Genomic DNA, 15152 nt, shown 5'->3' with positions numbered 1-15152 from the left:
CCTTGGCAGAGGGATCAACAACCAGAGGGCATAGATTAAAGTAATTGGGGGTAAGTTTAGAGGAGATATGAGGGGAAATGTCTTCACCCAGAGGGTAGTAGGGGTCTGGAACTCACTGATTCCCCATTATCTACTCAGTTAGTTACATCCTTAAAAACTCTGATAAATATGTCAAACACAATTTCCCTTTCATAAAACCTAATCATGTTATGATTTTCTAAGTGCCCTAATACCACTTCCTTAACAATAGATTCCAACATTTTCCCGATGACTGATATCAGGCTAACTGGCCTGTAGTTCCCTGTTTCTCTCTCATTCCTTTCTTGAATAGCGGTGTTACATTTGCTACCTTCCAATCCGCTGGGACCGTTCCAGAATCTTGTGAATTTTTGAAAATCAAAACCAATGCATCCGCTATTTCTGCAACCACATCTTTTAGAACCATTGGATGTAGGCCATTAGGACCAGGTGATTTGTCGGCTTTTAGTCCCATTAGTTTTTCTAGTACTTTTTCTGTTATATTAATTATGTTGAGTTCCTCACACTCATTAGACCCTTGGTTCCCCACCATTTTTGGTGTACTTTGTGTGTTTTCTACTCTGAAGACAGATACTTGTTTAATGTTTCTGCCATTTCCTTATTCCCCATAATCATTTCTCCTGTCTCAGCCTCTAAGGGACCAACATTTACTTTTGCTACTCTCTTCCTTTTTACATTCTTGTAGAAGCTCTTACAATCTACTTTTATATTTCTGGTTAGTTTTCTCTTATTTTTTTTCTTTTTAATCAATTTCTTGGTCATCCTTTGCTGTTTCTGAAACTCTTACCAATCCTCAGGCTTACTGCTATTCTTCACAACATGTAAGCTTCTTCTTTCAATCTAATGCTATCCTTAACTTCTTTAGTTAGCCACGGATGGACTTTTCCCGTGGAGTTTATTGTTTCACAATGGAATGTATTTTTGTTGAGAATTATGAAATATTTCTTTAAATGCTAGCCACTGCTTATCTACCGCTATACATTTTAATCTATTTACCAATTTATGTTAGCTAACTCGCCCCTCAGACTCTAGTTTCGCATTGAGTCACTCTCAAACTTAAAGATTGGATAGGCTGGGTTTGTTCTCATTGGAACAGAGGAGATTGAGAGGAGACCTCATCGAGGTGTACAAAATATTGAGGGGCCTGGACATAGTGGATAGTAAGGGTCTATTTCCGTTGGTGGAGGGGGCTATTACGAGGAGGCATAGTTTTAAGGTGATTGGTGGAAGGTTTAGAGGGGATTGAGGGGGGGGGGGGCTTCTTTACGCAGAAAGTTGTGGGGATCTGGAACTCGCTGCCTGGGAGAGTGGTGGATGCAGAAACCCTCACCACTTTTAAGAGATGGTTGGATGGGCCCTTAAAGTGCCGTAACCTGCAGGGTTACAGACCTAGAGCTGGTAATTGGGATTAGACTAGATGACCTTTTGTTGCACGGCACAGATATAATGGTAAGTACTGCATTGAATAGAATACGGCCAGGGTGATCTCCTGGACTAGTTTCGATCACCTGGATGGGTCGGAGAGGAATTTTCTCAGACTTTTCTCCCTAAATTTTGCCTCTCCCAGGAGATCACATGGCTCTGGTTGGGGTGGAGTGTAGATGTTTTTAGTATAAGGGGTGTTGCAGTGGTGTGGGGCGGACTGGTTGGGCTGGGTGCTCTTTCAGTCATTGTTCATGGGTTTGTATGTAACCTTTAGGGCTGCTGATGAAGGGCCGTGCAGCTCTTTGTCAGCCGGCGCAGACACGATGGGCCGAAATGGCCTCCTTCTGCGCTGTAAATTTCTATGTTTCTCTGCCCCAGATGATCCTTTACTATGAGATTGCTAATTAACCATGTCTCATTACACATTACAAGATCTAAAATAGCCTGTTCCCTGGTTGGTTCCATGACCTATTGTTCATCCAACGAGACTGTGATTTTGTACAGGATGTACTAACTACCAGAGCTGTCATTGTAGTGCCGATTCTGCCATCTGGATCTTCGAGTGGACACGCTCTGAGTGAGCGCCCAACATAAGCACCTCATGAAATTATCCCGTTTAATGCCACAGGAACCCTTCCCTGGTGACCATTCTTGAGATCATTGTGCTTCCTTAAAGTGCACATGCTCTCAAAAATAAAAAAAAATGCCTGATTTATAAACTCTAGGAGAAGGGAATACCAGTGTGATCTCTTTGCAGGTATAAACCACGATTGTTGCAAGACGAGCTCCGATGAGAAATGAAGGAGCGCTCTGCTTGAGTTCAATGGATGGAAAATTGCCAGCGAACTTTTGATCCCAGTTGGAAACGCACAAAGTTTCCTGGAATTTCGCCGATAATTTTAGAACAAAAACATACTTGGTGATAAGAACTTTCCTGCTCGCTACATGTATTGACATTGTGAAGATTTTTTCTGTTCAATATTTCTAGAGAAATGTGAAAGACATTGGCCCAGGATTTGAGGTTGTAGTGATGACGAAATGTCAGCGTTCGCCGTCATTACTCTGTAAAACTGACAAGAACTTCTGCATACTGCACAAGCGCATTTAAACGCAGAAATCCTGAAGTTGCTGCCTGTGATACCCTGCTGCTCCATAGGGTGCGCTGTTGCAGTGCTCGCAGATGAAAATCAATTAAAATCAGTAAATTGACAAGAGCTTCCACTTTTTCACACACTGTTAAACCTTGTTGAATGATTTGTACCTGATCTTTTAGCAGCATACTAAGTCACTGCTGAACATCCTTTCTGGCCTTGAAGAACTAATTTTATGTTTGTAGAAAGCCAAATTTCTTCATTATGATAAAAATTCCTAGATTTTTAAAATATATTTTTTTAAGTTTATGATATTTTAGCTTCTACCTTAATCCCATGTGTATGTTCCAATCTTTATTTCCCCATCAGTGCTTTTTACTTCCTAGTTTGCTGTCCTTGAGAATTCTTCAATGTGATTGGCTGCTTAGCCTGCTCGATGACATCACTGTTGCTGGATATCCCCTATAGGTGACACCAGAATTAAATTAACGTTGGGAAAGGTGAAATCCACATCACTAAGATTGCTAGATGTTTGTGGTCAGCAGCAAGCGTCGTCACTTCGCCACTGATCACAAAATCCAGACCATTCTTTAACTCATAAAAAGAATTTACACAAAAGATGCTGCAAAATTTGGCAGATTAGTGCTGGCTGTTAAGGCTGGCTTTGGCAAAAAAAATCTCAGCCGCTTCATTTCTGCCCACTTCTTGCACGGGCCGCGGCAGCTGCCATTTTGAGGTCAGCTGTGCGGTCATTGCTTGCGTTCACCAGCGACATGACAGGAGCCAACGACTGCTGGGCGGACCACCGCCTAATCCGATCCATCATTGACATCAACATAGCCCCAAAGTGGAGAGGCCGGCAGAAGCAGTGCCGCAAAAAAGTCAATGCCGGAGCACTTAAGGACCCAGCTAAGAGAGCCCTATACAGCCAGCACCTCACAGCTAACCTTGTATGCCTTGACGACCCCGAGACGTAGAATGCCCACAGCGCTTGATCTGCCCTCCAGGCTTCTATAACCAGTGCTTGCCAAGAGATGCTCGGTTACTCAACCAGGAAACACCAGGACTGGTTTGATGAGAATGATCAGGAGATCCAAGAGCTAATAGATCACAAGCACAGGGCATCTCTGAGCCTTAAACAACAACCCAATGTGGGAGCAGCAAAGCAGCATTACAGACGGCTCAAGGCTGAGGTCCAACAAAAAACCCGGGACCTAAAGAACAGGTGCTGGATGGAGAAAGCACAGGAGATACAGCAGCTGGCCAACAACCATGATGTACGAGGATTCTTCATTGCAATCAAGGCCACCTATGGGCCAAACACCCAAGGCCCCACCCCACTGCTGGCCAAGAACGGGGAAACACTCATCAAGGACACTGAGGCAGTCAGGGCTCGCTGGAATGAGCACTTCAAAGATCTCCTCAATCGAGACTCTGCCTTTGACTCGAGTGCTCTCAACTCCATCCCGCAGCATGCTACCCGCCATCACCTCAGTGAGACCCCAACGCTGCACAAAGTAGAAAAAGCCATAAGACAGCTTAAAAATAAGGCTACGAGGCATTGAAGTATGGCGGAGAGGTACTGCGGTGCGAATACACGACCTCATCTCTTTCATCTGGAGGGAGGAGAGCAAGCTGGGGGATCTCAAAGATGCAGTAATCGTGACCATCTTTAAAAAAGGGGACAAGTCCGACTGCGGCAACTATAGAGGAATCTCCCTGCTATCAATCACTGGGAAAGTCGTCGCTAGAGTCCTCCTCAACCGTCTGCTTCCCGTGGCTGCGGGGCTCCTCCCAGAGTTATAGTGCGGATTTCGTCCCCTACGGGGCACAACGGATGTGATTTTTGCAGCGCAACAGCTACAGCAAAAATGCAGGGAACAGCGCCAGCCCTTATACATGGCCTTCTTTAACCTTACAAAGGCCTTTGACACTGTCAACCATGAGGGTCTATGGAGCGACCTCCTCCATTTCGGATGCCCCCAAAAGTTCATCACCATCCTCCATCTGCTCCACGATGACATGCAGGCCGTGATCCTTACCAACGGATCCATCACAGACCCGATCCACGTTCGGACCGGGATCAAACAGGGCTGCGGCATCGCCCCAACCCTCTTCTCAATCTTCCTCACCGTCATGCTCCACCTCACAGTCAACAAGCACCCCGCTGGAGTGGAACTAAACTGCAGAACTAGTGGAAACCTGTTCAACCTGCGCTGTCTCCAGGCCAGATCCAAGACCACCCCAACCTCTGTCATCGAGCTACAGTACGTGGACGACGCCTGCGTCTGCACACAGAGGCTGAACTCCATGACATAGTCGACGTATTTACTGAGGCGTACGGAAGCATGGGCCTTATGCTAAACATCTGTAAGACAAAGCCTGTTCTAACGACACAGCACTGCCCTCCCAGTCATCAAGATCCACAGCATGGCCCTGGACACTGTGGACCACTTCCCATATCTCGGGAGCCTTCTATCAACAAAAGCAGGCATCGACGACAAGATCCAACACCGCTTCATGTGCGCCAGTGCAGTCTTCGGCCGCCTGAGGAAAAGAGTGTTTGAAGACCAGACTCTCAAAACTGCCAGCAAGTTCATGGTCTACAGGACTGTAGAAATACCTGCCCTCCTGTATGTCTCAGAGACATGCACCATGTACAGTAGACACCTCAAGTTCTGGAGAAATATCACCAACGATGTCTCCGCAAGATCCTACAAATCCCCTGGGAGATTAGGCGCACCAACATCAGCGTCCTCATTCAGGCCAACATCCCCAGCATTGAAGCACTGACCACATTTGATCAGCTCCGCTGGGCAGGCCACATAGTCAGCATGCCAGACACTAGACTCCCAAAGCAAGTGCTCTACTCCTTCACGGCGAGCCAAAGGTGGGAAGCAGAAACGCTACAAGGACAGCCTCAAAGCCTCCCTGATAATGTGCGACATCCCCACTGACACCTGGGAGTCCCTGGCCCAAGACCGGCCTAAGTGGAGGAAGTGCATCCGAGAGGGCGCTGAGCACCTTGAGTCTCAACGCCGAGAGAATGCAGAAATCAAGTGCAGGCAGTGGAAAGAGCGTGCGGCAAACCAGTCCCACCCACCCTTCCCCTCAACGACCATCTGTCCCACCTGTGACAGAGTCTGTGGCTCTCGTATTGGACTGTTCAGCCACCAAAGAACTCACTTCAGGAGTGGAAGCAAGTCTTCCTCGATTCCGAGGGATTGCCTATGATGATGATGATGATCACCAGAAAAACGCTAATGAGTCAGATTGGGACGTCAATCAGTGTGCAATGCTGATTTCACGCACGCCCTGCTATCTTAGATGTTGCCACTAGACTGCAGGAGCTGTGTATTCGGAGGCTCTGCTTCACCAAGGAGGTGTTCACAAAACTCTGCCACCCCTTGGAACCACATCTACAGCCTCACAGCAGGTCAGCATTGCACTCAATTTCCTTGCCATCAGATCCTTTCAGCCTGGAGCAGGAGGCAGAGAGTGGGGGAGGAGGAAATTCCATAGCGCCCCATTTGGGGTGCTAACTTTAACTTTTTGAAAAGTTAGCTCCCAGCAAAATGGCTTGGAAAGTTGTGGAAAATTAGGCGTTTTCACCTAGGAGTGAAGGGGATAGTAAATGAGGTACTAATGGCCTCTGTGGGGCACTATTGAAAGAGGGTTACCCCATTTCAGCTAACTTGCATTCAGCAATCAGCCTTCAATCCTTGACTCTAGCTCATTCCAGCTCTTAAAGGAAAGTTAATTTCAAGCTGCAGCTGCTCATTTTCAGCATTGCTGCACTTGAGTCAGACCTCTCAGCAACTGAGACACCATTATGCAATGGTTGGTGCAAATCCTGCTGCAAGGGAGAGAGCCACACACTCCAATAATGTGGCATTGAAGACAATGGTGGGGGCAGTGGGGGAAAGGAGGGAATCGCTGTTCCCTGCATCTGGAAGGAGGCCATTGCCGCAGGTATTCAGGACAATGTGGCGAGAAGTGGCCGAGGAAGGGCCAATTGATGTGGCGATGGGGTCGTCCAGAGGAACTGGGAAGTGGGATGGAATTCACTGAAACCGAACTCTGATGAGACGGGCGTGGACCACCTTTGCAGAATCGCGATTGAGAGGTTGCCTCCTCCGTTGCTGCTCCTCATCGTCCTTCTGCTCCTCCTCCTGAGGTAGTGTGACTATGTCTGGTAGTAATGACTGTGCCCTCATGCTGGCCAAGTTGTGCAGCATGCAGCACACGCCGACGAATAGGAACACCCGCTCAGGCTAGTACTGGAGGTCTCCTCCCGAGCTGTCAAGACAGCGGAACCGTTGTTTCAGCACTCAAATAGCCTGCTCAATGATGTTCCTGGTGGCAGCAAGGCTCTCATTGTATGAGTGCTGGGCAAGAGTGTTGGGGTTGAAGAGGGGAGTCATGAGCAAGGTGGAGAACAGATAGCCTTTGTATCCAAGCAGCCAGCCGCAAGTTTGATGTGGTGGCTGGAAGACAGCTGGCACACTGGTCTGGTGCAGGATGAAGGCATTGTGGCTGCTGCCAGGATAGCGGGCATTGACTGCAGAATTCTGCATGTGTGTTCGCACACCAACTGTACAGTGAGCGGGAGCCTTTGCGGTTACGGAATATCTCAGGATTGTTATGCAGAGCCCGGCAAGCGATGTTGGGTGCAGTCAATGGTGCCATGCACCATGGGGAAGCCTGCAATCCTTACATGCATGCTTGTGCTGCTTCTCTTGGGTCAAGAGGAAGGAAATGTAGTCCCTTTTCCTTCTGTACAGAGCATATGTGACCTCACGGAGGAAGCAATAAATGGCACACTGGGAGATGTTCCTGTTTCACACTGGAAGGATCCAATTATGTAGAAATTGCCACTGAGCCATCCTCACCTTGGTCTGAGGCTCGAGGGCTGGTTGCAGAGCTCTGTGACCACATCCTTGCTGAAGTACAGCCTTCGAACACACTGTTCCTCGTTGAATTTACTGTTGGAGAACTGCTGCTGGAATACCATGGGAGGGTAAGGCCTCCTGTTGCAGGCCCTGTTGGGCCTTCTCCTTCTGGCCACATTTTGCTGTCTTCCTGTATTTCTCTCTGCATTTGTCTCTGCCTAAATGGCCTCTGACGGCGACGCGGAGCAGCAGGTCGAGTGCCAACACAGCCCCCATGAAACCATATAAATGTTGCCATTTCAAATCTGCCCTCAATGAAACACAGGAATGGTTAAAAGGTAAAACACTCCAAGGGAAAATTGCTCAAATCTATCCAACAGCCAGCCTGTCTATGTGTCAGCAAGCTGCAGTGTAATGGAAAAAATTGTTTCTAAAGATGGCACCTTTAAATAGTGCCCCTGCAACCAACTCCCAATTGCAATGTGCCAGCTGAAGCTATCTTTGTCAGCACCAGGCGGTAACTGAGGGGGCGCGGCCGAATTTCTATTCCGGGGCAGTGTGCACAGCGATGATGCAACAGAGTGGGGCGCTACTAGCAGGAGGGGTGCTACCTGTTGGTGTCTCCACAAATCCCCCACCCAATTTAGCGGAGGGGAGGGTGCGCTGTTCTCACCGTGCCTAGGAAAATACCCATTTGCGCCCCCCCCTCGCCCTGGAGGCACTAACGGCAAGCAAAAGGGAGCCCAATTTCACACTCATAGTTAACATCTCACAGTTCACCGCTGCATCTGGGAGATCAGAGGCTCTGTACTCCATGAGAAGGGACTTCATTATCTTTTCTCTGAACAAAGAGAAGCAGGAGGAACACGCATTTGGTGTTGCCAGGGTATTGGGTTTCCCCATGGTAGAGTGCCATTGACTGCACACACGTGGCTTTGTGGGCGGTGCATATCAATCCTGAGATGTACCTCCACTGTAAAGGCTACCTCTTGTTAATGGCAGTTGGTGTGCAACCACACCCAGCACATCATGATGGTGAGTTTTCAGTATTCTGGCAGCAGTCATGATGCCTTCATCCTGCTCCATCGAAGTCCTCATCTGAGTCCTGTGCAGCAGAACTCATGTGCGTACTCGCCATCCAGGGAGCTGACACCCGACCTACCCTTTCCACCTGGCCTGGCTGCAGCCCACTCATGCCCAGTGACTCAGCACATGCAGATTCTGTCTCTATACCACCCTCTAAATTTCGTGCAGTGCCATTTTCTGAGCTGATGACTAGGAGTGTCAGATTGAGTGACAGTGCCACTTCTTTTCTATCACTCTCCTCCTCTAGTTGCTCGGGGACTGGCTTGGCTGCTGGCAATTTTGGGGTATCTTAAAGGGGAAAGCCATAAGGGTCGCTTTGTGGTGAGGGGAGCAGGGGAAAACAAGATGTGCATACCCCATGTCTCCTCCAGCACAGTAAGGTTCTGCAGACGTGCTTCACTCCCGTCCGTCTGCTGCTGCTCACGGCGGTTGTTAGCCACCTTGGCGTGCAAGAGAAAAGGAAATGCGTGCCTGTCATGGCTGAATAGCTGACATTGTATGCAAGGTGTGAGATGTGGGTGTGAGGCTTGCAGCAGTGGTAAGTGTGTGGTGATGTGAAGCTATTATTGTGTGAAGTCTATGATGAAGTATGAGTCGTTGCTAGAAATTGTTGGTAGATGATGGGGGTATGGTTCATTGAGCAGTGTTGAGGCTGGAGATGGTAGTTGGTGGGATATGGCATTCTAAGATTCATTCATTCACCTTGACCACTCGTGTGAAGTCATTACACTTCTTACAGCACTGGATTCAGGTCCTGGGGCAACGCATGTGGCACTGACGGCTTGTTATTCTATCTGGAAGGCCTCCTACCCATATATGCGTAGAGGACCCGTCTTCTTCTGTGTAACCCCAGGACTAAGGCCTCCAGTGCTGCATCTGAGAAGCGCCTTGCCCTTTCTCTTCCCTTTTGCAACATGGCTGCATCCAGAGTGACAATGAAGTGCTTCTGCAACAAACCCCATCCCCATTAAGAAGTGCAGGGAACCAAGGCAACATTTTATCGGCCAGTAGATTGCACTCGATATTGACCTCCCTCCCCCCCACCCCTTGAGTGCCCAGCCAACCAGCAACACATTTAGTGTTTAACTCAGTGCTCCAATCATTATGACCAGGGAACACAAATTTTGCATGCACCCTGCACCACTTTGAGCGGGCGTGGGCAGATCCCGCTTTGATCCCCCCGCCCATTTTGGGGCCCAATCCAATTTCACCCGCATAGTGTTTTAGATGGTGTCGGTTGAGTAAAAACAGTGTCCGGAAAGTTGACACTCCAGTGCAGTACCGAGGGAGTGAGGGTGTGCTGCACTGTCAGAGATGCCGTCTTTTGGATGAGAGGTTAAGCCAGGTGTATGCAAAAGATTCCAGGGCACTATTCGAAGAGCAGCAGGAGTGTTCTTTCCCCACTCCTCCCTCCCCGGTATCAACAATCACAAAAAACATCTGGTAATTTGTCTCACTACTGTTTGTTGGACCTTGTGTGTAAATTGGCTGCCATGTTTCCCTGCAAAACATTTTAACAGGACTTAATTGGCTGTGAAGCACTGTGAGACATCCTGAAGTTGTGAACGGAGCTTATATAAATACAAGTTATTTCTTTCTAGAGCAAGGAGAAATTAACAGAATTCAAAACGATCTGTGAAAGTTAAGCAGATGGGCTAAGGAATGATAGATGGGTTTTAACGTGGATAATTTTAAGGAAATACACATTGAACCAAGCTAAAGAAAGTAAAAATTAGCCATTTGTATCAAAGATCCTGTACGAGAGTACACCTGTGTGGGCATCAGGTGAGGACATAATCTGACTCTGTGGTGCCCTACAGGATAGACCAACCTGCTGGCTAGGCTCACAATGAAGACGAGATTACTGGAGGTTACAGGTGAAATGGAACAGCACCGTAGCCCACATTTCTGGTGGCTCCAGAAACTGAGCTCCCCAACGAGTTAGCTCGTCTTTTGGAAGGGAAATGGTCGTACGTTGTGTAATCATTCCTGATAGCAAATGGGACAGATATTGATTCCTCTTTATATTAAAATGTAACTGTGTCCAGTAACTTTTCAGTTGGAGCTGAACTCACCAGCAGTCTGATTATTCATTTGACAGGGACAGATCCTGTAACAATTCTTAGGAGGCTTGTAGGTATGTAAACAGAATATAATCTTGTAGATTATTCGCTTTTTAACTTCACAGGGACACGAGATCTGACATTTTTGTGATAGGTAGGTGTCTCTAAAGTTGTTGGTGGCTGCACCGATACATTAACGGCTGTATGCAAACAAAGGCCACCCTGGAAGGAAATCTATCGAAAGAAATAGAGCTTAGGGTGATGGAAAAGCAACAGCCATAGAGGTGTTAGAAGGCCTTTGATAGTTCATGAATTTCTGTAACCATGTTCAGTTCAAGGATTCGATAGATCAATCAGGATATGTAACACTAAAATAATTGACAGGGGACACGGACGAAATATTAGGTAATGCTAAAACAACATTATAAAGAGTAGTTGCTGGGAGAGAGACTTCCTAATTCAATGAAGCCTGATCAGTCGAAAACTTCAGTTAGCGTGTGTGGATTTTCGGTAAACTCGCATGCTTTTGCCGTAAGTGCTGCTGTTAAGTGTATGTTTAATCAGTGCCAATAATAGTTATTATGTGCTTAATAATTCTGTGAATCCTATTATTTTGAGGAGGAACTTATAAGAACATCCATTCTCTAACAATTCGAAGTTTGAGAGCACACAAATCCTGCAGTAAGTGGCTTAAGAGCTTTCTCCACGGGTGCCCAATGATGTCACATACTATCAGTTCACACATTAACTTAATCTGTCACGTAAAAGGTAGAAAAAAGTGCCTCGCTTGCTTTGCTACACCCAGAACACGACCCTTAATCCAAGAAAGAGGAGTTTTCCCCCTTCATTCTAGATAAATCTTGAACAAAAAAGTTACTTTCTCTCAAGTTAACTACAATCTTAATAAGGACAGATACAGGAATTACAATTTGTTGTTGGAAAACAGACAGTTATCCGCAATTCTCTCTTATCCTTAGCACTGTAGAAGATAGTTTGCTGTGGTAGCTCCAAGCGGGTGTCTTCTCCCTGTAGGAAGCAAAGCGAACGACTTGTACCATTTAATTGACTGAAATGTTGAGAAGGCGTGGCTAAAATTAGTCACGAAAAATACTAATCGCCACGTGAGTCATAAGTGTTATAAATTTTGCACAAAATTAATTCCTTTGCTGTAGTAATTAAGGTGCCGACCCATTTATTTTAATCGGCCTTCTTTAAAACGGATGGGAGGAATTTCATGCAAGCATGTGTTACTAATGTCACACAGCACAACGGGTAAGATTTCGACTGTTAACTAGGAGTACGGAAATCAGAACCTTGTTTATAAAGACCAGGATTGCGGTTTTGTTACAAATAGCACACGGAGGTCCTCTTTTCCCCTGCTCAAGGGATTTTTAGCTGGAGAAACAAACATTAATCTCGCACAAAGAACTGCAAAAATCCACTTTATTATTTTTAGATCTGTATTCAGATAAGACTTGCTAGGCCAAATGTATTGCCTTTCTCTAGTTGCCATGAGGGTTTCTTTTTAACAACAAAGACCATCTAAAAATCAACTACATAGTGTGGACTGGAGTCGCGTTTTGGGGAGAGAGAGAGAGAGACTCATTGGTGAGCGGGTTAGATTTTCAGAATATTGCTGTGGCCTGGATGGAAAACACATAATTTCGTATCTGTTTGGCATGTGAGAGGTTTCAGCCTCTATTCCATTACTTAAGGAGGCTGTTCCTCAATTTCTGGCTACATTTTAACCTAATTGCTCTGACCTTTAGCCTCCAGGTATGGAGGTGGGCACGGGCAAGTCAGAGGACTTTCTCATGGGGCTGGCCAATAACACAGGTCCAGGGTGAGTGCAGAGGTTGATCTGGATGCCTCTCTCTCCTCCGCAGTGTAGACCGTATCAGAGTGGATTTGAAGAGGGAACACTGCTACCAGCTAGCCCAAACCACCATGGTGCCAATATGACCCTCATCAGCATCAGACCATGGTCTTTCACTTCATTCCCCTAAACTTTTCCTCCCCCTTTGAGCATCTCAATATGTTCCACCTTCTCACCTCCTTTAAAATGACCAAGATGGCTATTAACAGGTCCAGGGTGAGCACACCCTGTGCAGAGGTTGATCTGACTGCCTTCCTCTCCTCCCAACCCCACTGTCAGTTTCTCCCTTCAGCCTCTGCACTGAACGGCTCTTCATCTTAGCTGATTTCAATCTCGCTTAGCTCTCATTTCCTCCTCCATATTCACTGCCCTTTTGTCCTCTCTGAATCTCTCGCCATACAAACTGTCCAAACCATATTTATGGCCATCTCCTCAATCTCACGTTCTCCTCTGGCCACTTCATTCCCATGGTCACCTGGTCATCTCCAACCACTCCTTGCATTTCTCACCACTCATATCCCTTTCAACCAGCAAAACCTTCACCATCTCCCATCCTAGTCAGTCTATTTTGGTAACGCCTCTTTCTTCACTCCCTCAAATTCATGGAGTGCAGAGTTGAGCATATTTGGTCACAACTGGTTGTCATCCATTGCCAGATCTGGCAGGTCCACATCAAGCTCCATCAAGTCTCACTTTCTGTCAAAACTGCTACTACTTTAGAATCACCCTGGAGAGCAAAGATAACCCAGAATATTTTATCCGCTATTAACCATCTCCTTGAACCCCTCACCCCTCCATCTTCAACAAATGTGAACAGCTCATGGATTTCTTTGACGCCAAAAGATTATTCATTCAGTCGGCTGCCTCTGCTGCTTCTCCCATTCCCCTTCATAAGCCAAACCTTTTCCCAGCCCAACACTCCCCCATCCCATCACAAACCACCTTCTCTCTTATCTCTACTTTTTCTTTCATCTCCCTTGATGTCCTCTCTCAATGCATCTAGAGTACAAGATATACGGCCTTCTCCCTTGGCCCCCTATTCCCATGGAACTGCTGACCGCCCAACTTTGCTTCCTGGTACCCAAGCTAACTGAGATTGTAAATGGTTCCTTCTGCTCACGTACCATCAACAGCCCTTTCAAACTCCACTCTTCATCCTCGGTCCTTGCAAAATCACACCCCATCTCCAACCCTTTTCCTCTCTAAAAGATCTTGAATACTTTGTCATCTCTGAGATCTGAGCCCATTTCTGCCACAGCTCCAATCAAGTTTCCATCTCTGCCACTGAAATGACACTAATTAAAGTCATGAATGACGTTCTCTGTGACTAACGATGGTGTATTATCCCTCCTCAACCTTGTTGACTTCTTTCCAGCCTTTGACAGTGAATCACACCATCCTCCTCCTTCAATTCCTCACCTCTGTTGGCTATGTGGGGCTGTCCTTATTTGATTCCACTCTTAACTATTGCGAGCTTGAAGTCAGTGATGAATAAAATCAGGCAGGGTAAAACAAGTTTCTGATCCGGACCCACTTCATTTCCACCATATTCTGTACATCCCATTGCTTTCCTGTTTCTCGCATTCCCCTCAATTATCCTCCCTCTCCTTTCTCAAAGGAATTGGGTTTTTCTGGTTCTACAAGTGCCACGTCCCACCAGTATTTTGACTGTGGTGCCATTCTTCATATCTGAGCTAAAGCAAGGAGTTTGAATTGGCTATTCAGCCACTAAGGATATCACAGCTGATCCCAGTCTTGTTAATTTCTAGTGATCTGGGCTAGAAAGTAGCAGGATTGGGCTGAGTTTTTCACCCTCCCTAGCTCAGTCTTTCGGAGGCCAATCGTAGCAGCCTTACTGTTAGCCGAGGTCAGTGAACTCAACTTAGTCAGTGGATCGAACCAGGTTCTTTCCCAATTTCTCTGGCTTAGTTCCACATTGGGCAGTGCATCTACCTTCCATGCCATCAGGGGAACTTTTCCCACTAGTTCAATTAGGTGTCAGCTTCCAGAAGGACACGAGTTCCAGCCCCACTCCAGCAGTTGAGTACAGGCTTAGGCTGACACTTGTGCAGTGCTGATGGAGTAGTGCCTTATTGTCGGACGTGCCATCAATTGGAACACTGTTAAATTGAGATGGCGTCTGCCTGTTTCGGTGGATAAAATAGATCCCATGGCATTCATACGAAGAAAACCATGGGAGATCTCACTCTGTCCTGGCTGACATTTATCCCTTAATCAACACCACTAAAAAAAACTCACATGTGTAAATTGGCTGCTGTATTGACTTGCATAACAGTCATCATCATAATAGGCAGTCGCTCAAAACGAGGATGACTTGCTTTCACGGCAAAAAGGGATGAGTTCACAAGTGTTTCAATGAAGGACCTAATATTTCAATCCTGAACTACATCTTCAAGGGTGGAAGATGCCTATATGTGGATTTTTTTTTAAACGTGTGGTGGCCGTTGCACACCAGCCACCACACAGGCTTGACAGAGCTAGGTCTTGGTCCAGTGGCAAGGATTACCCAAGACGACTGGAAACCTGCTCTGCTTCACGGGTCTAGTGCGCACACATATCACATCAGTGGCAGGTCGGGGCCATAAAAGGAGTGGCGAGTGACAGCTACGGGCAGTGAGGCGGCCCCGACCTGCGAGAGACCATCAGCGGATAACATCCC

The sequence above is a fragment of the Pristiophorus japonicus genome, chromosome 7, assembly GCF_044704955.1.
Source record: "Pristiophorus japonicus isolate sPriJap1 chromosome 7, sPriJap1.hap1, whole genome shotgun sequence".
Classification (NCBI taxonomy): Eukaryota; Metazoa; Chordata; class Chondrichthyes; family Pristiophoridae; genus Pristiophorus; species Pristiophorus japonicus.
Note: the sequence above shows the minus strand (reverse complement) of the source record.